At 33.1% G+C, this 26401-nt stretch overlaps 1 long non-coding RNA gene and 1 other non-coding gene across 15 annotated transcripts; one reads left to right on the top strand and one right to left on the bottom strand.

Moving 5' to 3' along the window:
- Nucleotides 1–603: 603 nt before the first annotated feature.
- Nucleotides 604–676, bottom strand: TRNAR-CCG. Its single transcript has one exon. It is a non-coding gene; the product is annotated as a tRNA-Arg (tRNA).
- Nucleotides 677–2295: 1619 nt separating this feature from the next.
- LOC110877273 lies at nucleotides 2296–24547 on the top strand. 14 transcript variants are annotated; one of them, XR_004864008.1, is made up of 14 exons: nucleotides 2296–2411; nucleotides 18052–18072; nucleotides 18183–18203; nucleotides 19551–19636; nucleotides 19787–19921; nucleotides 20059–20079; nucleotides 20188–20208; nucleotides 20756–20806; nucleotides 22792–22865; nucleotides 23097–23188; nucleotides 23549–23616; nucleotides 23695–23779; nucleotides 24002–24069; nucleotides 24444–24547. It is a non-coding gene; the product is annotated as an uncharacterized LOC110877273 (long non-coding RNA). The 14 variants fall into 14 exon arrangements; XR_004864009.1 differs by lacking the exon at nucleotides 23695–23779; XR_004864010.1 differs by lacking the exon at nucleotides 24002–24069.
- The last annotated feature ends 1854 nt before the right edge of the window (nucleotides 24548–26401 follow it).

The raw sequence follows: 26401 nt of genomic DNA, 5'->3' as shown, positions 1-26401 counted from the left end.
ATTCCTTTCGCGTTTCAAAGGAGCCAATTTCTAATAGCCGTATGTTTCGCGATGACGATCAACAAAAGCCAGGGCCAGTCGCTATCAAAAGTTGGGTTGTACTTGAGACAACCCGTTTTCACACATGGTCAGTTGTATGTAGCTTTATCAAAGGTTAAAACACGAGATTGAGTCAAGCTACTAATACTTGACAACGACAGCGAACCTACGAATAAAACAAATAATGTTGTTTATAAAGAGATATTCAATGAGTTGTAATTTTTGGTTGTATTCATGCATTTTAATTATTTTGTGTACTCTCTCTCATTTCCGTTAATATTTCAACGTATATATAATTAAAATATTTACGTCAACATGTTAAAATAGTTATTTTTCTTATTAGCCACCCGTGTAACACACGGGAACTTAGACTAGTTTATATATATATATATAGATTGATTATATGATCATCGCAACTTTAAAAAATACACATATATACGAAAATAATTAGTCAAAGAAAACATCAAATACATCAAAAGTGGTGTTCACTGTTCAGTAAAAAAAGGTAAAAAGAATTGAAGTGTCATAATAAATGCTTTTAAAATAAAAAATAAAAAACAACATCGATCACGATGGGACTCGAACCCACAATCTCCCGCTCCGGAGGCGAGCGCCTTATCCATTAGGCCACGCGATCTTTTTGTTTGTTTCTGTTTAATTTTAATATTAAAACACCCAAACAATTATATTTATTAGTAAAAAAAATCAACTATGAGTAAGTATTGTTTTATAAACATATTTGATATAAAATAATAGATTTTGAAACAGATGGATTATTAAATGTTAAAAAAGATTCATTAGATACTAAGGGAAAAGATCCCGTACAAAACGTACGAAAGTCATGAAATGGTAAAAAGAATGCGGTGGCATTTTCGTAATTATTTTACTCGTAATTACCGTACAGGATTAAAATTACCTTACAATATCAAAATTACCCTACAAGATCAAAAATACTCAGATCATTTGTAAACTAATTATGACTCTGCAAAATCATCCTATAAGATCAAAATTACCCTACAAGATCATTTGTAGAGTAATTATGACACTCTAAAAAATTATCCTACAAGATCAAAATTACACTACAAGATCATTTTATAAAATTACCCTACAAGATCATTTGTAGGGTAATTTTAATAATTACTCTACGAGTAAATAATTACGAAAATACCATCGCGTTTTTTTACCTTTACACATCTTTGTACATACGGCTATTTGTATTTGACTTTTTGTCTAGATACTAAATAGTCACATTCAATTCAATACTGAAACGTATATAATTTTACATCTTCTATTTTTTAATCCAGAAAAAATCATGAGAAAAATCCTTTAACATACCAATATAATAACAAAATTTTAAATTTACCGATAAGAAATGTAAAAATAAAATTTACATATTCACTTTATATTCACGTAGCAATGGATCAATGTGAAAATTAACCACTTTTTATATAATAAAGTAGATATACAAAATGCTGATACACGAAAAAAGATAATCATACAAATATTTCACTTGTTTGCTATCAATAATAAATACAAAATGCAGAATAAGTAAAAAACACATCAAGTTTCTTGCATTTCAAGACAATATCGATATATGCCACAAAATAATTTTTATTACTATAAAACTAAAGAACTTGTTTGCTATCAATATTAAATATATTAAAAAATTATCATTCTCGTCTTATAAAGACCAATTTTAAAAGTTATTTCAAAAGCAATTACACAATCAATTTTAAAAGTTATTTCAAAAGTAATTGGCGAGGGATTATTTAAGGGTGAAATTGTCAAATAATCGAACATATCTTTCTCATATGTTCTACATAGTACACGATAATACACGAACACGATAATATACGATACACGAAATTTCATACACGAACATGACACGATAAGGTTTCGTGTCCAGTTTTCCATACACGAACACGAAATAATTTTTTAACAAGTATACACGATAATTACCTGTTAATACTTGTTTACGAATGTTTCAATAATTACATATCTAGGAACCTGTTTAGTGAATCAAAAGTTGCCAAAAGTTCACAATATGGTAAAATCTATATATATATATAAATGAGATGGATTTGGGCTATGTGGCATTTGTCTTTGGCCATGTAAGCTGATGTGGCAATTTGGTTTGGGAGGGAAATCCCATTTTGCTTTCTACATTCACAATTTCTATAGAAAAGAGGCGGGATCCGTTTTATGTATCGGGTCGAGTTTTTTTTTCCGGAATACATTCGGATCATATAAAACCTATGTGAATTGTCATAACAATCATACATACCTACCACAACTTTACTCTTTTCTCTCTTCTCTTTCTTCTAGAATCGTCATCTTCTCACCGGATTTTCAACATTGAATCAAGATCAAAGGTAAATACACCAAATCGAAGTTAAATCTTTGTTATTATATGTTCTGAATGAAGATCGGATGTTGATTTTATGTTATTCCTGTAACGCCCTGCGTTTTCATAATTTCCCTATTTAGAAACCATTGCTTGAAATACTATTTTTGGAAACCTTGTATTCTTGTAATCGCTCCTTTCATTGTAATCATTATCAAACCGAGACTTGGATCATTAATGAAGCTTGCATTTTGTTACATTTATTTTATACACACTCTATGTATGCTCGTATGTTCGATTTGGTGAATCGATCACTGTCTAATCGTTATTCTTGGAAACTATGTGCGAAACTTGTAATTAATCTAAACTTATGCATTGAACGCCTTTTGAACGAGAACTATACTTGTTTATGACATTTATACGCTTAAACATGCTTTGGTTATGATCATCATGCTTAACTACACCTTATACTTTGCTTTTGTATCAAAACAAGTCCCTAAACTCTCAACTTTGCACCAAAAAGGATCAAATACAAACTTCAGGGGCTAAATTGTAACAAAACGAAAGTCTGGAGATCAAGGGCGCCGCGTGACGCGAGGCTCCTTGGCGTCACGCGAGCCCCTGTTTTCGGCAGACTTGTGTTTCTTTCAAATTTTGCACGAAATCCCAAGTTCTAATCTCACCCAATCACCTTTAATCCACCTCTAATCACCTCCAATCACCTTCTAACTCATTCATTATAAATACCCACCTTCCCCAACCCATTTGACACTTTCACAACTCTCTAATCTTCACTAAAACACTCTCAAATCTGCAGAAAATCTGAGTTTGGACAGCTTTGTGACAACCCGGACTTGAATGGTTAGTATCTTAGTCTCATGATTATGTTTTTCTTAGTTATTCTTGTGTTCGTCCCTTGCAATAATATAAATAAGAAAACGCTTGTAAATAAACAATCTAAACTTCGGACATAATTCATGTTCCACATAACCATAGTTCAATCATACAATCTAGTGTGCATTCTGTTAACGTATCAACACATATTAGACAAGGCCCAAATGAAACATGTAGCACAGTTGACACACACAATACCCGTCTTAGCCCATTAACATATAAACGAGTGTTCCAACATATTTAGGCCCATGTATATTAAGGCTTCGGTACGCATATCCTGTTTTAATTAGTGCGGTCCAGCCCAATTCCTCCTTTAGTTGAACAATCTTGGGCCGCTAACCTAGTAGCCCAGCACAAGTAATGACCGGCTCCCTCTTGTTGTTGTAAGTAGGTGATTGGGCTTGAGCCCATTACTTGTTCATCGGCCCACTGATTAGTTGTTGTAACCGGCCTGTTAGGCTAGATATGTATTACTTGTAGGATACGTAAAAGTGCAACTATATCTCCCCACACATTATTAATTTGCGCATAACCTCACAACAAACCCTACCCTATCTCTCTCATACGATCGGCAGCAGGAGAAACCCCCCCCCCTGATCGAGATAACTCTGATTAGCCGAAACTTTTGGTTAGTAACTTCTATCTAAGGTGTTAATGGTTTTACGGTTGCATGATCTTGTTGTATGTCTTTAACAAACTAATTATTTGGCAGTAGACTTGCTTGTTTATGTGAGGATTGTTAGGTTAAATTAGACATAATAACCTGTGGTATAAGTGTTCTTGGGTTCAAAGTATGAAAAACATTTAGAGTTCTTGTGCACCTTAAATAACATACCTGACTATGTTAATATGCGATCATACCAAGTATACTATTCGTTATATGTAAAATTATGAAACAGTATATATGTTTTAGTAATCATGTTTCGGTAATCGACTTGTTCATGGGTGCACTAAGGATTGTTAATCGATTGATTGAGGATTAACATAAAGGAAAAACTATTAAAATACAACAGCACATTAATTGGATAACATAACGTTAACTGGGCCGGTCAGATTTGGGTAGAAAGAAACTGGATTAGGCTATAAGGTGTTGTGAGAACATGGTAGTTGGATTGGGCCACAATAGACTATTGAGGTGTGCACTTCAAGCAAACGCAATTGGGCCAAGTCTATTGGGCCCCGCTGTGAAGTGAGGCTCCGGCCGGGCTGGGCTGCGTGACGGGACGCAGGGACGTTGGGCCTCTGGTCAGTGGGTTAGCCAGCATTAACGGCCTGCTAGGTTGGGCTGCGTTTGTTTATTTGAACCCACCACTAGGTTAAATGTTTTATTGGGTTTAATGTATTGATTTGGGCCGGACAGTTGATTAAATGGGTTACCTTATAACAAACGATTTCATAAATAATAGGAGGTATGGGATGGATAGGTTGAATATATATATTAACCGGATGGAATTATATATTAACCGGATGGACTTGGGCCATCCGGATCGGTTCTATAGTGTTAAGGGCAATCCGGTTAGGGTTGGATAATCGGATTGGGATTGTTGATTGGATCGAACCTTGTAACTTGACTGGACTACTCGATACTATGTACTGTTGGATCAACTGTTTGGACAATCATTGTTCTTTGCTTGAATGGTTGCTTAACTGTTATACGTGCCATACGTGACAACCACTGATGTGATCTATGTGTAAACAAACTGTAAAATTGATCATTACCAAACACTCTCCTAGGTCGCGAGTATTGAATAAATTAACAAGTGAAATATTCTGCCGAGCAAATCAAGGTGAGTTCATTGCATTTTCTCAAGCATGCGTCCCGGTGGTTTGGGACAACTGGTAAACATTTGGAAGGGAAACATTGGGTAAACAACTTAATCGGTTTTGGTTATTGCCTGGAGGGCAATGGGGGTAATTAGTTGATAGCGCTATTAGGTGGGAAACCTCACACCGGGCCGTAAGGACGGGCGTGAACTAATTATCTGGGTATGGCTATTGTTGTTAGAGGCACACTCCTCGGATACATATGGGCACTCTCCCTAGGGTATCTAACGAAGGCAACATAGCAATCGGTCGTTAAGGGGTACCCACTCCCCGGATACATATGGGCACATTCCCTAGGGTATCTAACATGAGCAACATTATAACGCAACATTGAATCGCATTAACATACATCTGGTAACTCAACCCGTTAACAAAACCTTGAACTCACCAGCGTAGTCTGACACACTTGTTTACATGCTTGTAGGTAATTATTGAAGGAACTTGGGAGCTTGCTGTCTGATGCTGCTGGAGTGGTTATGGTCATGATAAACATTTATATTGATTGGGTTTCGACACATTTATACATTTATACTTTTATGCTTCCGCTCAATACTTTGGTTTTGGTTAAACATTTCAAACGTTATATTTATTTCAATTGGGTATTTCAATACATTATGACTTGTGTTTGATATGATTGGTGGCTCTTTGTTGGATCGTTGCACCTCCAATAGGGACATACCCTAGGTGGTAATTTGGGGGTGTGACAAGCTTCTTGTATCTGAGCCACTGGTTATAGAGAACTCGGTTTTAAAAATGTTTTCATAAAACCAGACTATAACCGATTTGATCCAAACGATGACCATGACACTCAGCTCCAGACTGCAAGGTTCGTTTCTCATTTACTATTGCATAGTATATCTAGTGTACACTTATGTATAACATTACACGTGAATGCACACTTGGCACAACAGCATGAGCCCTTACATTACCAACCCCTGTTATGTGAACTGCTAGTGTGACACTTCCCTTCGACTATTGCGATTCTTGATCCCATAAAACCCCTCGCTTGCTATTTGAATGCGGGGAACCTTTTAGCGCAAGTTAAGAGGCACTGAGATAAGCATGCAAATCGCCTTATTATTATGGGTGCACACATAATAATAGCGCGAGGTGCATGCAAATCCCAGTGAGGCTTAATGAGCGTGAGAAGGGTCTGCCCTATTGTGTGTAAACTTGGTAGTTTGTAGATTTCAATGTGATACTCGACTTTTACCTCATTTCGATTGGAGTTATGTGCCTCAGGGTTCAGTCGTCAGTTAGGACTGACTCCCACCTTTGTTGTAAATAAGCATGTAGTAGAATTAACTGATAGTAAATCGATTGAAGCTTCTCATGTTCTTTTTGGTTGTAAACTTGACCTCGTGGGTCAAGTGTTCGATATTGACCTACTTCCCAATACTCTTGTAAGTTTTGACATGGTCGTTGACATGGACTTGGTTATCTACGTATCAAGCAGAAATCCCCTGCAAAAAGAAAATCGTGCGTTCCCTCTCCCCAGTGGGGAATCCTTATCCGTTTAAGATCATCGTAGTGGTGCCGTTGTTGGCATTGTCACAGTCGTGAAAGCCCAGAAGTGCCTACGGAAGGGCTACTCTGTTATACTAGCTCCTGTCACCGATTCGCCACTTTAAGAAAGGAAGATCGAGTATCTTCATGTTATTCGTGAAATTTTTGACATGTCTTCCAAAGAGTTACCTGGTTTACCTCCACATCGTTAGGTGGAATTTTAGAATTGACCTTATGCAAATCCTGATTTCCTTCTGGGGTACAGCAATCCCTTGGATTCGCTGGATACTATCACAGCTTCATCATAGGATTTTCGAAGGGTTCGCAACTTCAACCTCCTTAGCACAGCCGGGAGCTGTGAATCCTTAGGAAAACAAAGTCGCGGAACGTCTTTTCAGCTTTTGAAACCCAACCCTACAACACGCGGAGCATCACTTCTATCCGAGAGTACCGATGATCCAGCGATGTACCATGATGGCTTAATTCAGAGTCCCAGTTACACGCCGATGCAACACGAGAGAGTGATGAATTGCGTAATGGTGTTACGGAGAGGAACTGCACGACCTACAATCTCCGGTGGAAACCGTGGTCGTTGGATTTAAGTGGGAGGCATTACTTAGACGGTACCGAATGCACCAATTAGACCGAAAACAAGGGCCTCCAGTGCACCTTTGTTTCAATAGAGCTAACCATGTGATGGCATCGCTAAATGGAACTTCCGAACGAACACGGGATTAGGAGAACTATACCCACGCATCCCTGTAGACGAACCTTATCACTTTCACTTGTCATCGCCGCTAGAAGTGAAGCAGTCACAGCTACACGCGTTTGTCGTTTTGCAACACTAATCTTTACCCACCAAACTCTGTTTTGGACAAATGATACACTCGCGCGACCGCAATGTAACGAACCTCCCTGTTGTGCCATGCCGCCATGCACCACTACTGGAAATTATTTCTAGACAACAAATTTCCTGGCCAAATCCTTCGGATGTTTAATGGACCCCTGTTTCGCTCGATTCTTTGTACGAACCTCATTAATTCCCTGTTTCTTTGATCGGCAACTGATATAACAACACGCTAACCACCATACCATGATTTCCACTGATCACAAAATTAGCCCCCTCAGGCGTTGTAAAGTATCTATAGATCGAGTTCGTCGGAACTCACTTCAAGCCATTGTTTTAGATCAATTTTCGGGACGAAAATTCTTTCAAGTTGGGGATGATGTGACACCCCGCGAAAACGCTTAACAAAACTAGCTTCCTCAGTGACCGTTTGCTAAATTTCGGGACGAAATTTCTTTCAAGTTGGGGATGATGTGACAACCCGGACTTGAATGGTTAGTATCTTAGTCTCATGATTCTGTTTTTCTTAGTTATTCTTGTGTTCGTCCCTTGCAATAATATAAATAAGAAAACGCTTGTAAATAAACAATCTAAACTTCGGACATAATTCATGTTCCACATAACCATAGTTCAATCATACAATCTAGTGTGCATTCTGTTAATGTATCAACACATATTAGACAAGGCCCAAATGAAACATGTAGCACAGTTGACACACACAATACCCGTCTTAGCCCATTAACATATAAACGAGTGTTCCAACATATTTAGGCCCATGTATATTAAGGCTTCGGTACGCATATCCTGTTTTAATTAGTGCGGTCCAGCCCAATTCCTCCTTTAGTTGAACAATCTTGGGCCGCTAACCTAGTAGCCCAACACAAGTAATGACCGGCTCCCTCTTGTTGTTGTAAGTAGGTGATTGGGCTTGAGCCCATTACTTGTTCATCGGCCCACTGATTAGTTGTTGTAACCGGCCTGTTAGGCTAGATATGTATTACTTGTAGGATACGTAAAAGTGCAACTATATCTCCCCACACATTATTAATTTGCGCATAACCTCACAACAAACCCTACCCTATCTCTCTCATACGATCGGCAGCAGGAGAAACCCCCCCCCCCTGATCGAGATAACTCTGATTAGCCGAAACTTTTGGTTAGTAACTTCTATCTAAGGTGTTAATGGTTTTACGGTTGCATGATCTTGTTGTATGTCTTTAACAAACTAATTATTTGGCAGTAGACTTGCTTGTTTATGTGAGGATTGTTAGGTTAAATTAGACATAATAACCTGTGGTATAAGTGTTCTTGGGTTCAAAGTATGAAAAACATTTAGAGTTCTTGTGCACCTTAAATAACATACCTGACTATGTTAATATGCGATCATACCAAGTATACTATTCGTTATATGTAAAATTATGAAACAGTATATATGTTTTAGTAATCATGTTTCGGTAATCGACTTGTTCATGGGTGCACTAAGGATTGTTAATCGATTGATTGAGGATTAACATAAAGGAAAAACTATTAAAATACAACAGCACATTAATTGGATAACATAACGTTAACTGGGCCGGTCAGATTTGGGTAGAAAGAAACTGGATTAGGCTATAAGGTGTTGTGAGAACATGGTAGTTGGATTGGGCCACAATAGACTATTGAGGTGTGCACTTCAAGCAAACGCAATTGGGCCAAGTCTATTGGGCCCCGCTGTGAAGTGAGGCTCCGGCCGGGCTGGGCTGCGTGACGGGACGCAGGGACGTTGGGCCTCTGGTCAGTGGGTTAGCCAGCATTAACGGCCTGCTAGGTTGGGCTGCGTTTGTTTATTTGAACCCACCACTAGGTTAAATGTTTTATTGGGTTTAATGTATTGATTTGGGCCGGACAGTTGATTAAATGGGTTACCTTATAACAAACGATTTCATAAATAATAGGAGGTATGGGATGGATAGGTTGAATATATATATTAACCGGATGGAATTATATATTAACCGGATGGACTTGGGCCATCCGGATCGGTTCTATAGTGTTAAGGGCAATCCGGTTAGGGTTGGATAATCGGATTGGGATTGTTGATTGGATCGAACCTTGTAACTTGACTGGACTACTCGATACTATGTACTGTTGGATCAACTGTTTGGACAATCATTGTTCTTTGCTTGAATGGTTGCTTAACTGTTATACGTGCCATACGTGACAACCACTGATGTGATCTATGTGTAAACAAACTGTAAAACTGATCATTACCAAACACTCTCCTAGGTCGCGAGTATTGAATAAATTAACAAGTGAAATATTCTGCCGAGCAAATCAAGGTGAGTTCATTGCATTTTCTCAAGCATGCGTCCCGGTGGTTTGGGACAACTGGTAAACATTTGGAAGGGAAACATTGGGTAAACAACTTAATCGGTTTTGGTTATTGCCTGGAGGGCAATGGGGGTAATTAGTTGATAGCGCTATTAGGTGGGAAACCTCACACCGGGCCGTAAGGACGGGCGTGAACTAATTATCTGGGTATGGCTATTGTTGTTAGAGGCACACTCCTCGGATACATATGGGCACTCTCCCTAGGGTATCTAACGAAGGCAACATAGCAATCGGTCGTTAAGGGGTACCCACTCCCCGGATACATATGGGCACATTCCCTAGGGTATCTAACATGAGCAACATTGTAACGCAACATTGAATCGCATTAACATACATCTGGTAACTCAACCCGTTAACAAAACCTTGAACTCACCAGCGTAGTCTGACACACTTGTTTACATGCTTGTAGGTAATTATTGAAGGAACTTGGGAGCTTGCTGTCTGATGCTGCTGGAGTGGTTATGGTCATGATAAACATTTATATTGATTGGGTTTCGACACATTTATACATTTATACTTTTATGCTTCCGCTCAATACTTTGGTTTTGGTTAAACATTTCAAACGTTATATTTATTTCAATTGGGTATTTCAATACATTATGACTTGTGTTTGATATGATTGGTGGCTCTTTGTTGGATCGTTGCACCTCCAATAGGGACATACCCTAGGTGGTAATTTGGGGGTGTGACAAGCTTCTTGTATCTTTACTAAAGTGAGTGTAACTCACTCATTTCTTAACCAAATCACTTGGTTCTTCTTCCTAATGCTTCATTATGTCCTTAGGTTTGAATCCTTGGTTTTTCCTTGGAAGAATCATGCTTGGATTTGCCTTAAAATGGACCAAAACTTTCTGTTTTATATTTTACTTTTCAACAACTTGTTATTCCTTATCAAACTTGAGTTTACTCATCTCATTCCTATGTCCTAATGCTTATAACACTTTTGTGGTTGGTTAGGCTTAAAAACAAGGTTGAGACACTCAAATATCAGAGGATTAAACCTCATAACATTGTGTTTTGTCTAGGGTTTCAACCCACAAATCGTGTCAAACATAGTTTTGATATATGAGTGATTATGGAACAACTTGGGTTGTTCCAAACATAAAATCCTCACATGGTTTGATGATTTCTAATAGATAGTTTACTTTACTTACTTGTAATGACCTTAGTTCATGACCCTCCTTGGTTGTTTTTACATCAAGTGTAGTGGTGAACATCTAAGGGGTCCCTAAACGGAAGCATGTTCTTCCTACCCCGTACATGACATTCATGAATGACTCGAGGTGCCTAAACGAAGATCTTAATCTTCTACCTCCTACTTGAATTATTGGACTTAATAATATGTAATACTTAAATATATATACACACCCATTCGAACCTTTAATATTAAACTTGTGTTTATATGTTAAAGTAGTAGAATGACATCTAAGACTTAACACTCCAAGTATGATTCTAATGGGCTTACTACCCATGAAATACAATATAACCCTAGTGGTTACGTAGTGTCATATAAGAGTATAAGTCAAGGATGATTATTTTGATACCCTACTTTATGCTATTTTAAACTCCAATTTATAATCTTCCGTAAACGCCAAACTCACACACCTACGTTTCCTCGTGTAGAAGGACTAGGTGCTCCAAGCTAAATCATCCACCAAACTTACTCTCGGAACTTCCAAGTCAAGACTTGTAAACCGTGAGTATACTCGTATTCCCCTTTTTTACTTTTTACCACTTTTGGGGTGTAATATGTTTACCTATCAAAACATACACATGAACACTTTGTTTAAAACACATGAACAGTCCTATAACATGCTTGTATACGTGATGGCTTGATACTTTAAATTTGGGTTATTCTTATGTGTTGAACTTATCATTAATTTCGTACGAGCCAAACCTTGACATATGTAGCGCTATAGGATTAACGACCCGCCCGTAAACTTGAGGTTATGTCTTGAGCATATTGCGTTTTCTTGGTTTGATATGTTAGACACATGCCATATTTAATGTTTATCTTGAATCATATGCTTGCTATGAGGAATTGTTCACACTTTTATCTTATGCTATGTATGTATCAAACTTGTATACTCGCATTTGCTTTTGCATTGAATTGTATTTTTAAACATGTTACAGGTTGATGATGATGAAATGAAAACGGATAGCAAAGATGCCTAGATACTCACTTAGACGTTTAGGTTCAAAGTGTTGTATCAATTTTGTTTATGTTATGTTGAACAATGTTGTTATATGCTCTTCTTGTAATGTTTGACAATTTATTTTGGAAATGAAATTTGGATTATTAAATTATTGTCACAAATAGCGTTATGATGTCTCGAGCAATCTTCACACTTCGTCTCATCCCGATGTTTCCGCCATTGGTTGGGGTGTGACAGATTGGTATCAGAGCCATAACTATAGGGAATTAGGAAAATTGCCATGCTTTTGCCCTAGTCTATAGTTTTAGGAACTTTGTCTCTTATTTGTTGTTTAAAACATTTGTGCTCTATCTTACATGCTTCCTAGCTACAATTCTTGTTATTAAACTTATGCGCCTTTCCTAAGGCTAACACGAATACACTTATGCTATTTTATACTCTTGTAACATCAACGAGACAACTTTACCAAAATAGGCGTGAAACCCACAATTTGGTAAACGACTCTCACTCTACCTTTAATCTATTTTTGCACGAAATTTCACCATTAAGCTAGGAGTGACATCCACAACTTAATGGTAATTTCCATTTCAACTCTAGTGGACCCTTGTCAAAGTGTCAAATTTTATTTTGGCCGACAAGTACCAACCACATTTAGGGTACGAAATCGTCAAGTTAGGGGTGAAACCCGCATCTTGTCGATTAAGTCCCATTCCTTGATTTTTATTCTCGCCAAAGTCCCGAATGTTCCAATCATTTAGAGATGTGTAGTAACCGGAAGGGTAAGATACCGTTAATCGCTTCTCGACGAGAGTATCTTACTTATAGGCCAAAGCACAATATCTCTAACTCAAAAGGACTTTCGACCCACTTTGGAATTGTCGACGTTTCTCTACCCGAAACAATCCTATGTTTTATTGAGCCTCTCTTTTATGTAACTCAATTTATATGTGATTTTATACTTGAACGTTCTTTCATTTCGAAATGTCGTTTTAATCATTTCGCACGTTACCGCAATCACAAACAATGATAATCCCTCTCGTGAACAAACTAAATTTACAATTCTTTCATTTATTCATGCTATGTGGAATTCATGACTATGCTATATGAAACTTTTAAACTTTTATACTATGCAAATCAACTTGAATCTTTATGCTATGTGACCCTTTATGCTATGTGATCAATTTCATCTTCTTAAACAAACATTATGACCAAGTCTCACCTATTCCCTCTTTACGAATTCGAATTATTTTTGGAATTTCACTTTTACACATATATCGTACAAATACTTTATCATACATTTATACATTATTCACATACATGATTTCACATAATTTTATTTATACCCCCTTGTAACAATAAATGGAGACATATAATCAAGATTGGAGTGATTTCCTTACCTTGACGACTAACTCCGTTTCTTTTCTCATCTTACAACGACCTCGCCAAAGTATTAGGGGTGATTCCCTTACTTAGGTGATCGTTACCAATATTTTCCTTAATAGACTATATTACGTAAACATGATCACGTTTATATCTAAATCGTTTATCATTAGGCAAAATCTCTATTTATTTCAACATGCATTGTTTATATGAACGAATTTCTTATTCTACAATCTATTTTTTTATATAGCTCATACACACAAAATTGTTAACCTTTACCATAAACGCTTATGTGTCGATTTTCAAAAATTACGAAATACTACTTATCAACCTAGTTGGTTTAATAAATCCATTGCCCATGAAATTTTGTATCCAACGTAACTATTGAAAAAGGCTCATCTTATATCCTTAAACTAGAGATCTTCTACTTTCAATTAGGAAATCAAATCAACTTTTCCCGCACACCTATAAAATACTACCAAAGTTATTCAATCATTTACTAAAATTTCTTTCAAAACCAGTAAAATGTTTTATTAAAAACGCTTTTTCAACAATCACTAAGATCGTATACCAAAATCCTTTTCTTACGAATCAACGTTGTCACAAAAATGTCTAAAATTCGAATTTCTTCTTTATGCAAGATCATTTAAAACGATGCAAACTTATTTACTTCTAGAACCTTTTCAACCATTATTCAATACGTCAATTTAATTTAAAATGTGTGGGCAAGGAAACTTCATAAGAACCAACCATCTTCAACGAGTGTAAATCCTTTTTAAAGCAAGAGTAGCATTCCCTTTCTTTCACAAAGTATAATACGCATAACCAATAAATATTTTATGCTCTCTTTACATTTATGAACTAGATTCTATACTTCATGTCAACCCGATCTATTTTGATTTTAATTAAATTTCACACTTGCTCAAACAACTATAAATGTATATCATTTTACGTGCTTTAGTTTATATCTCACGACAATTTCACCTATACACTCATTTTACCTTCATACTCAAAACTTCTTGGCCTTTCTTTTCATGTTTAAATTCGTATATTACGATTCATATCATAAACAAAATCATTACGTATTACACTCATATCCATATTCGTATTTCTACACCTTATGTCTACACCTATATTTATATTTACACATTTATGGTAATTTTCATAATCATATCTATATCCATACGTTTTATATTATACTCGTGTTCCCAAATTATACCTTTACACTATACTTATATCCAAGTTTATATTCATGTAATACAATTATACTTACACTCACAATTACGTTGCGCTAATATTCATATTCGTGTTTATACTCATATATCCTACTTGTACCTGTACCTATGCAACTATGCTTAAACTTATATTCACATCCATATATTTTCCTCATACCAATACAATTATGTTTGTACTTAAATAAATAGTTATACTTGCATTTATACAATTTATGATAGACTCATACTTATATATATACTCTCATTTATACGATTTACGTTTATGCTCACGCTCATTCGTTTATGCTCAAAATTGTACTCGCATATATACTCATACTTTTACTCATACTCCTGGCATGCGTTTTATTTAAACTTATACTAGACTCATGCTTTTACACAAAATTTATACCTTCGCACTATACGCGGGCGAAACCCGAGGGATTCGCTTACGTTATTATACTATTTGAAACACAAGCGTGCTTATATGCCATGCCTCTATGCACGCAGTCTTATTTTTAGAATTTATTTATACCTTAATTCATACGCAACTAGTACAAGTAATGCGGATCATGTGACGATCAATGTAATCACGGGTGCACACGGGATTATAGTGATAGTCGTATGAGAACCATAGAGTGTACTATTGTGTATGGTAAGACACGGAACGTAACATGACACCGAATACGAAACGGACGTCACATGGTCAAGACATGGTGGATACGCCGCTGGTACTTCCTATATATAAGTGTTTTCATCATGTTACCAAACTCTCGTAAAACGTGCCATGAGAAATTCAGTGTTTTGAAGACCTTTTTGGACCTTATTGCCAAATTTTTTTTTTCTTTTCAAGCCTACATCTTCCTAAATTTCGGGACGAAATTTCCTAAAGGAGGGGAGACTGTAACGCCCTGCGTTTTCATAATTTCCCTATTTAGAAACCATTGCTTGAAATACTATTTTTGGAAACCTTGTATTCTTGTAATCGCTCCTTTCATTGTAATCATTATCAAACCGAGACTTGGATCATTAATGAAGCTTGCATTTTGTTACATTTATTTTATACACACTCTATGTATGCTCGTATGTTCGATTTGGTGAATCGATCACTGTCTAATCGTTATTCTTGGAAACTATGTGCGAAACTTGTAATTAATCTAAACTTATGCATTGAACGCCTTTTGAACGAGAACTATACTTGTTTATGACATTTATACGCTTAAACATGCTTTGGTTATGATCATCATGCTTAACTACACCTTATACTTTGCTTTTGTATCAAAACAAGTCCCTAAACTCTCAACTTTGCACCAAAAAGGATCAAATACAAACTTCAGGGGCTAAATTGTAACAAAACAAAAGTCTGGAGATCAAGGGCGCCGCGTGACGCAAGGCTCCTTGGCGTCACGCGAGCCCCTGTTTTCGGCAGACTTGTGTTTCTTTCAAATTTTGCACGAAATCCCAAGTTCTAATCTCACCCAATCACCTTTAATCCACCTCTAATCACCTCCAATCACCTTCTAACTCATTCATTATAAATACCCACCTTCCCCAACCCATTTGACACTTTCACAACTCTCTAATCTTCACTAAAACACTCTCAAATCTGCAGAAAATCTGAGTTTGGACAGCTTCTTGTATCTTTACTAAAGTGAGTGTAACTCACTCATTTCTTAACCAAATCACTTGGTTCTTCTTCCTAATGCTTCATTATGTCCTTAGGTTTGAATCCTTGGTTTTTCCTTGGAAGAATCATGCTTGGATTTGCCTTAAAATGGACCAAAACTTTCTGTTTTATATTTTACTTTTCAACAACTTGTTATTCCTTATCAAACTTGAGTTTACTCATCTCATTCCTATGTCCTAATGCTTACAACACTTTTGTGGTTGGTTAGGCTTAAAAACAAGGTTGAGACACTCAAATATCAGAGGATTAAACCTCATAACATTGTGTTTTGTCTAGGGTTTCAACCCACAAATCGTGTCAAACATAGTTTTGATATATGAGTGATTATGGAACAACTTGGGTTGTTCCAAACATAAAATCCTCACATGGTTTGATGATTTCTAATAGATAGTTTACTTTACTTACTTGTAATGACCTTAGTTCATGACCCTCCTTGGTTGTTTTTACATCAAGTGTAGTGGTGAACATCTAAGGGGTCCCTAAACGGAAGCATGTTCTTCCTACCCCGTACATGACATTCATGAATGACTCGAGGTGCCTAAATGAAGATCTTAATCTTCTACCTCCTACTTGAATTATTGGACTTAATAATATGTAATACTTAAATATATATACACACCCATTCGAACCTTTAATATTAAACTTGTGTTTATATGTTAAAGTAGTAGAATGACATCTAAGACTTAACACTCCAAGTATGATTCTAATGGGCTTACTACCCATGAAATACAATATAACCCTAGTGGTTACGTAGTGTCATATAAGAGTATAAGTCAAGGATGATTATTTTGATACCCTACTTTATGCTATTTTAAACTCCAATTTATAATCTTCCGTAAACGCCAAACTCACACACCTACGTTTCCTCGTGTAGAAGGACTAGGTGCTCCAAGCTAAATCATCCACCAAACTTACTCTCGGAACTTCCAAGTCAAGACTTGTAAACCGTGAGTATACTCGTATTCCCCTTTTTTACTTTTTACCACTTTTGGGGTGTAATATGTTTACCTATCAAAACATACACATGAACACTTTGTTTAAAACACATGAACAGTCCTATAACATGCTTGTATACGTGATGGCTTGATACTTTAAATTTGGGTTATTCTTATGTGTTGAACTTATCATTAACTTCGTACGAGCCAAACCTTGACATATGTAGCGCTATAGGATTAACGACCCGCCCGTAAACTTGAGGTTATGTCTTGAGCATATTGCGTTTTCTTGGTTTGATATGTTAGACACATGCCATATTTAATGTTTATCTTGAATCATATGCTTGCTATGAGGAATTGTTCACACTTTTATCTTATGCTATGTATGTATCAAACTTGTATACTCGCCTTTGCTTTTGCATTGAATTGTATTTTTAAACATGTTACAGGTTGATGATGATGAAATGAAAACGGATAGCAAAGATGCCTAGATACTCACTTAGACGTTTAGGTTCAAAGTGTTGTATCAATTTTGTTTATGTTATGTTGAACAATGTTGTTATATGCTCTTCTTGTAATGTTTGACAATTTATTTTGGAAATGAAATTTGGATTATTAAATTATTGTCACAAATAGCGTTATGATGTCTCGAGCAATCTTCACACTTCGTCTCATCCCGATGTTTCCGCCATTGGTTGGGGTGTGACAATTCCGTACACCAAATCGAACTTAAATCTTCGTTATTATATGTTCCGAATGAAGATCTGATGTTGAATTTATGTTATTCCTTTGTATTTAAAGGTATGTTCAATCTTTGTTCTTTCTACTTCTATTAACCTTTTTTTTCCTGATTTTTTGTAGATCCGCCTATATATCTTGAAGGTATGTTGTTTTACTCTGTTGTTTATGTAGTATTCATCTTTAATCTAAGCGATTGAACATGTTTAATTTTTTTTTAACTATATTAACCTCTTTTTTTTCTGATTTTGTAGATCAGACCATAAATCTTGAAGGTATGTTGTTTTACTCGGTTGTTTATGTAGTATACATCTTTAATCTAAGAGATTGAACATGTTTATTTTTTTCTTAAACCAAAATCTACATCAGATGTTTTTTGTTGATTTTTGTTATGTATAAAATCAAGTTTCCGGGTTTTTCTTAATCATCTATTGCACATTTATCGCAGTTAATGATTTTGGTTGTTGTATTTTTTCATGTGATCCTTACATCCGTTATAACAATCTGAATACCACCATTCGTCAAGCAACAGAGGTTAGTTTATCATATTTTTTTTATATATATAGTGTGTTTTATTCTAATTAAATTATCAATGTTTTGAAGTTCATATTCTTTGATTTTTCAGTTATCATTTGTTCAATTTAGCTTTAAAGAAACATTTAATTTCTTTTTAAAATTTATTTTTTTCCTATAAATAGACCACTGTTTTTAAGGTTAATTTTTGAAATTTGAATTATAAGTCTGTTTCTTTAATTAGACATTGTTTCTATAAATATGTTACGGTTATATTTTTTTTAAAAATTGCTTACTTCCTTTGCAGTTATAGATATTTATTTCTGAACAGAGTCTGTCCTCCATAGTTTTTTCTGATATGAGTATTTTTGATGTGAGTATTTCTGATTTGATATTTTGTTCGAATTATTATAGTTACTTATGTATTTTTTTCATACGAATGTTAGTTTTATATATTTTTATTAAAAAATACAACAATTGAATATATATCTTACACACGATAAAACATAACAGTCAAATTACCAAATAAGTTGATGTTTGAATTTGTATGTTGACTTATTTCTAGATGTATATCTTATATTTTTATTAACTTATTATTAATTTTAGGAAACTTATAAATATTTATAATAATTAACAAAACAATGAAAATTTATTTATGTTAAATTATTTGGTCGATTTTGTCTATTCGTAATTTCCAAAGTTTTGTAAAGTAATATTTCCATTTATAATGCAATAACATATCAAAGTTATTTTAGATAAATTTGTTTCTTTATTAATTAACAATCATATTTAAGTAAAATGGAAACTACAATAGAATGACAAATAATTTTGATGTAGATAATTTATTTTTTTATCAAAATATATATAATATTTGTTTTCTTATATGGTATTACACTTTTAATTAATTATTTAACGATCATTTGTTGAGTACTAATAAAAAAATCCTTATTTTGATTGTCACAGTTTTCTATTTGCAATTGAGGTTTTGTTTTGATCAAAGTTGGTTATGCAAGGTAAGTGTTCAATCTCATGTTAATTTGAAAATGGCTCAATCTTAAGCTTCAATATTTCGAGTAAATGTGATGTATATTTATGTTACTTAATAATAGGTAAATGGGGGATATCTACAAATTTTGATGGTACACGGCTTTTCATTTAACGACAATTTTGATCAGATACTGACATTTAAGGAAAAGTGAGCAAAATTTATTATTTTAATTTTTCTAATTTTATCAACTAAATTTTTATTTATATTTTGTTGTTCATTTTAAATTATGGTTTCATTTATATTTTAACTACTATCAGAATCTTAATACGCTTTCATTTATATTTTAACTACTATCAGAATCTTAATACAATGTTGGGTAGAAGATGCTGGAGAATGAACTTAAGCGTAATTTGGATGCCGTTTATGATGTGGATTTATGTTCTTCTCAGTCTTCCACTAAACCGCGTATGGGTGATTGTGAGAACAATGAAGGTTTGTATTTGAAAGCAAAGCTGGAAAAGTAGTCTCAGGATTTAATAGTCATTTCAGATTTTTCAAAGATTTTATGATGTTTTTATTTTGTTTAATCTTTCTACTTCTATTAACCTTTTTTTCCTGATTTTTTGTAGATCCGCCTATATATCTTGAAGGTGTGTTGTTTTACTCTGTTGTTTATGTAGTATTCATCTTTAATCTAAGCGATTGAACATGTTTAATTTTTTTTTAACTATATTAACTTCTTTTTTCTGATTTTGTAGATCAGACCATAAATCTTGAAGGTATGTTGTTTTACTCGGTTGTTTATGTAGTATACATCTTTAATCTAAGAGATTGAACATGTTTATTTTTTTCTTAAACCAAAATCTACATCAGATGTTTTTTGTTGATTTTTGTTATGTATAAAATCAAGTTTTCGGGTTTTTCTTAATCATCTATTCCACATTTATCGCAGTTAATGATTTTGGTTGTTGTATTTTTTCATGTGATTCCTTACATCCGTTATAACAATCTGAATCCCACCATTCGTCAAGTAACAGAGGTTAGTTTATCATATTTTTTTTATATATATAGTGTGTTTTATTCTTATTAAATTATCAATGTTTTGAAGTTCATATTCTTTGATTTTTCAGTTATCATTTGTTCAATTTAGCTTTAAAGAAACATTTAATTTCTTTTTAAAATTTATTTTTTTCCTATAAATAGACCACTGTTTTTTAAGGTTAATTTTTGAAATTTGAATTACAAGTCTGTTTCTTTAATTAGACATTGTTTCTATAAATATGTTACAGTTATATTTTTTTAAAAAATTGCTTACTTCCTTTGCAGTTATAGATATTTATTTCTGAACCGAGTCTGTCCTCCATAGTTTTTTCTGATGTGAGTATTTCTGATTTGATATTTTGTTCGAATTATGATAGTTACTTATGTATTTTTTTCAATACGAATGTTAGTTTTATATATTATTCCATATATAAGTTTGCAAGTTTTTTGTGCATCATAAGTTGTACATTGAGCTTTGTGAGTTTTTCAAAAAACAAACTTGATTTTTTACTTTAACCCAAAGGTTTTTACCCTTTTCAATTTTAACCCTACATAATTTGTTTTTTAACTTTAACCCAAAACTTTTCATTATTTGCAATTTAACTTCGCAACTTTTGTCACTTATACTTTTCATCTTTCGCAAATTTTCGTTTTACGTATAGTTCTAATTTTTTTTCGAGTTAATACGACGCAACGTGCATGTGTGGTTCAACGTTTTTATCTCTATTTTCCATGTTTGACAGGTTCGTCTCAACACGTATACCCTAGGTCGAGGCAGTGTTGGTGGTCGATGACGGTTGTGTGACATTAGTACTATTCGACAACGTTTTACGCCTCGCCGCAACCCGGGGTGCGCTTTGGGGTTTTTCAAAGAAAAAATAGTTATGCATATGGTTGGCGTAACGTTGGCTTTGGGGGTTTTCCAAAAAAATTTGATTTTTTTTTACTTTTCACCCAAAAGTCTTTCATAAATTACTTTTAACCCAAAACTATTTGTTTTATTATTTCTAACCCAAAACTTTTTATCTTTTACAATCTATTCTCATAACTTTTTTTTACTTTCAACTTGGTCTTTTATAGTTTTCATTTTCCGCAAATTTTTCGATTTATGCTTGGTTCTAAATTTTGTGACTTAACACATCGCAATGTACGTCTTTGGTTTAACGTTTTTACGTTTCGTTCTAATTTTGCGAGTTAACACGACTCAACGTGCGTGTGTGAGTGAACGTTTTCACATCATCTATTTTTCCCCGTTTGACAAGTTTAACATAACGTGCGGGTCCTAGATCGACTTAGTTATAACTAAAGATTCCCCGCCGCATTGCGGCGGGTCGCAATCCTAGTTTTTATTAAAAAATACAACAATTGAATATATCTTACACACGATAAAACATAACAGTCAAATTACCAAATAAGTAGATGTTTGAATTTGTATGTTGATTTATTTCTAGCTGTATATCTTATATTTTTATTAACTTATTATTAATTTTAGGAAACTTATAAAATTTATAATAATTAACAAAACAATGATAATTTATTTATGTTAAATTATTTGGTCGATTTTGTCTATTCGTAATTTCCAAAGTTTTCTAAAGTAATATTTCCATTTATAATGCAATAACATATCAAAGTTATTTTAGATAAATTTGTTTCTTTATTAATTAACAATCATATTTAAGTAAAATGAAAACTACAATAGAATGAGAAATAATTTTGATGTATATAATTTATTTTTTTATCAAAATATATATAATATTTGTTTTCTTATATGGTATTACACTTTTAATTAATTATTTAACGATCATTTGTTGAGTACTAATAAAAAAATCCTTATTTTGATTGTCACAGTTTAAATTTCGTTAATGATTTTTTTTTTTTTTTGAAACCTCAAATTCAAATTTTAGTGATTTATTTTTAGTATGATAATTTTTCTGGAATTAAGGTTTCTATTTAAATTTTAAATTTAAAAGTTTTCCATTAATGTGTTTCATTTTAAATTTTGAATCTGTAAATTAAATTTAAATTTGAAAGTTTAGACTTTCCTAATAAGTTTGCTTGATTTACGGGATTGGATATTAGTGATTTGATTTTCAGATTTTAAATTTTAAATTTTGAAGTCAATCATTATTTTAAATTTAAATTTTGAAGTAAACCATTATTGTGTTTGATTTTAAATTTTGTATGCTTTGAAATCTTGATGTTTTTTTTATGAGATGCTTTGACTATATTATTTGTAACTTTAGGGATGCTTCGAGTCTTTGACTATTGTTTTTGTACTCGAGTTGCATATCTCACAAACTTTTTGTGTTTTGTAATTTTAGGTGAAGAGCTTCTTTCAGACTCCTTCCCCTACAAGGAACTATTGAATGGGTTCCTATGAGAAGTTGAAGGAAAGGTATATCTTGCACTGTTTTGTGAGTTATAATTTTTGTATTTAATTAGTTTTTAATTCTTTAAAGATGTCTTTAATTTCTTTTTAAATCTGTTTTTGTTTCTATAAATAGATTAGTGTTGTTAAAGATGATTTTTGTATTCAAAATTATGATTCGGTTTCTGTAAATAGACTTTGTTTCTATAAATAGATTACCGTTATATTTTTTTTAAACAATGGTTACTTCGTTTGCAGTTATGGATAATGAAAACAATGCTCCTTCGTTATTAAAGTCGATTGAGGACTATGATCCTATATTTTTCGAATTGTTCGTCGACCAAAAACAGGTTAGTTTAGTTTTGTTGGTGTTGTTTGTTTTTTGATATGTATAGTCTTTCTTTTTTATTTTTGTCTTTAGGTGTTAATTTGAAATTTTATGTGATTATCTTTTGAAGTTCTTATGGTTTGTTTTGTGAGTTATAATTTTTTTGTATTTAGTTATGATTTTTGTACTTAGTTAATTGTTAATTCTTTAAAGATGTCTTTAATTTCTTTTTAAAGTTGTTTTTGTTTCTATAAATAGATTAGTGTTGTTAAAGATGATTTTTGTATTCGAAATTATGATTCGGTTTATGTAAATAGACTTTGTTTCTATAAATAGATTACCGTTATATTTTTTTTTAAAACAGTGGTTACTTCCATTGCAGTTATGGATCATGAAAACAACGCTCCTTCGTTGTTAAAGTTGATTGGGGACTATGATCCTATATTTTTGGTATGTTTCTTAAGTTTTCAGTTTTGTGCACACAATAAGTTATTGCAACTTATATGTTTTTTTTGTTTCGATTGATAGGAAATACCATATGATTTTGCAACCTTATTGTGGGGAGAACAACTTCCATATGTCAATGTCTTAAAATTATTGATGATGATTTATCGTGAGTCATTGAGTTATAAATTTTGTATTTAGTTAGTTGTTAATTCTTTAAAGATGCCTTTGATTTCAATTTTAAAGTTGTTTTTGTTTCTATAAACAGATTATTGTTGTTAAAGATTATTTTTGTATTCGGAATTATGATTCGGTTTCTGTAAATAGTCTTTGTTTCTATAAATATATTACCATTATATATTTTTTAAAACAATGGTTACTTCATTTGCAGTTATGGATCCTAAAAACAACTCTCATTCGTTGTTAAAGTTTATTGAGTAATATGATCCTATATTTTTGGTATGTTTCCTTAGTGATTTGATTTTTAAATTTTAAATTTTGAAATCAATCATTATTTTAAATTTAAATTTGAAAGTTTTCCATTAATGTGTTTGATTTTAAATTTCAAATCTGTAAATTGAATTTAAATTTGAAAGGTTAGACTTTCCTAATAAGTTTGCTTGATTTATGGGATTGGATATTAGTGATTTGATTTTCAGATTTTAAATTTTAAATTTTGAAGTCAATCATTATTTTAAATTTAAATTTTGAAGTAAACCATTATTGTGTTTGATTTTAAATTTTGAATGCTTTGAAATCCTGATGTTTTTTATGAGATGCTTTGACTATATTATTTGTAATTTTAGGGATGTGCTTTTATTTTGATTCATTAGGTGTTTATTTTGGATGGTCCGGAGTTTTTGGCTGCAACTATGTTGGACAGAGATATGCTTGCTATTGCTATAAATTGGTACCATGTCGGTTGGTTTTGACTCGTAAGGTTAGACTTTCCTAATAAGTTTGATTGATTTACGGGATTAGATATTAGTGATTTGATTTTCAAATTTTAAATTTTAAATTTTGAAGTTAATCATTAATCTAAATTTAAATTTTGAAATAAACCATTATTGTGTTTGATTTTAAATTTTCAATTTCGAAGTCAATTATTATGTTAAATTTAAATTTGAAAGTTTGCCATTAATGTGTTTGATTTTAAATTTCGAATCTGTAAATTGAATTTAAATTTGAAAAGTTAGTCTTTCCTAATAAGTTTGCTTGATTTACGGGATTGGATATTAGTATACTTTGTTTATTTGGTTTTAACTAATAATTTGATTGACTCGGTTGCTAGATTTGTGACGATGCGTCGGACAAACAACATTGGGAAAATATACAGCCTTGATCCTTGGTAAGTTAACACATTAGTTAAGGTTATGATGTTTTTTCATGGCACCGACACATTATTGAGTAGTAGCGCATTAGGTTAGTGATATTAAAATTTGTGCCTTGAGAAATTTTGTATATTGATTGATGTTTGAAATTGATTGTGAGGTATTTGATTGTGCATTGTATCGCTGATTGATGTATGAGATTTTGTTGATTGGCATAAGGTATTAGATAAGATGTGTTTGAAGTTGTGAAGATGAATAAGTGAGACATGTGTAGCAGATATTAGTGAGTGCACAACACATTAGTTAGGGTTTTGAATTATTGCTACAGGTTAGTGATGTTAGAGATTGTGTTATGAGAAATGTGTAGATTGAATTATGTCTGTGTTTGATTGTGACACCTTTGATTGTGTATGAAATTGCTGGTTATATGAGATTTTGTTGATTGTAGACAAATAAGTTTGAACATAACTTATTAGATTTGAAAGTTTGCCATTAATGTGTTTGATTTTAAATTTCGAAACTGTAAATTGAATTTAAATTTTAAAGGTTAGACTTTCCTAATAAGTTTGCTTGATTTACGGGATTGGATATTAGTGATTTGATTTTCAGATTTTAAATTTTAAATTTTGAACTCAATCATTATTTTAAATTTAAATTTTGAAGTAATGGCAATCTGAGTCTGATTTTTTTCGTGATTAATATCCGCTTGAGTAACCCAATCTGAGTCTGATTTTTTTCGCTAACAATTCTGGTAAACTTTCCCGATTTGGGTTTTCTGCAAGGCTAATCATCTAAATTAATTTGTTATTTTTATGGTTTACCATTGCATAAGTTAGTATAATTTGTTGACAAAGTTTTGTTTTGTGTGATAGTAGTCATAAATTGAGTAATATTCAAGGTTTATGTGTTTTTATTTTGATTCATTAAATAAGATGTGTTTGAGTAATATTCAAGGTTTATGTATATATGAGATTTTGTTGATTGGCATAAGGTGTTAGATAAGATGTGTTTGAAGTTGTGAAGATGAATAAGTGAGACATGTGTAGCAGATATTAGTGAGTGCACAACACATTAGTTAGGGTTTTGAATTATTGCTACAGGTTAGTGATGTTAGAGATTGTGTTTTGAGAAATGTGTAGATTGAATTATGTTTGTGTTTGATTGTGACACCTTTGATTGTGCATGAAATTGCTGGTTATATGAGATTTTGTTGATTGTAGACAAATAAGTTTGAACAATTAGATTCACATTTAAGTATAAAAAATGAGAGGTTGTTATAATCTGAATTATATTCTGAACAAAAAACTGAAAGGAAAAGGAAAAAAAGAATAATTTAACACACAGAAAAGAGGATAGAGAGAGAGTTGCCACTTCTAAATCTAATTAAATGAGTTTGTTTTACAGGTTCGAACAACTTCATGTGTATATTTTATTATAAAAATAAAAGTTTTTTTTTTGTT

The sequence above is a fragment of the Helianthus annuus genome, chromosome 8, assembly GCF_002127325.2.
Source record: "Helianthus annuus cultivar XRQ/B chromosome 8, HanXRQr2.0-SUNRISE, whole genome shotgun sequence".
NCBI classification, from domain to species: domain Eukaryota; kingdom Viridiplantae; phylum Streptophyta; class Magnoliopsida; order Asterales; family Asteraceae; genus Helianthus; species Helianthus annuus.
This window is presented reverse-complemented; position numbering and strand designations above follow the sequence as displayed.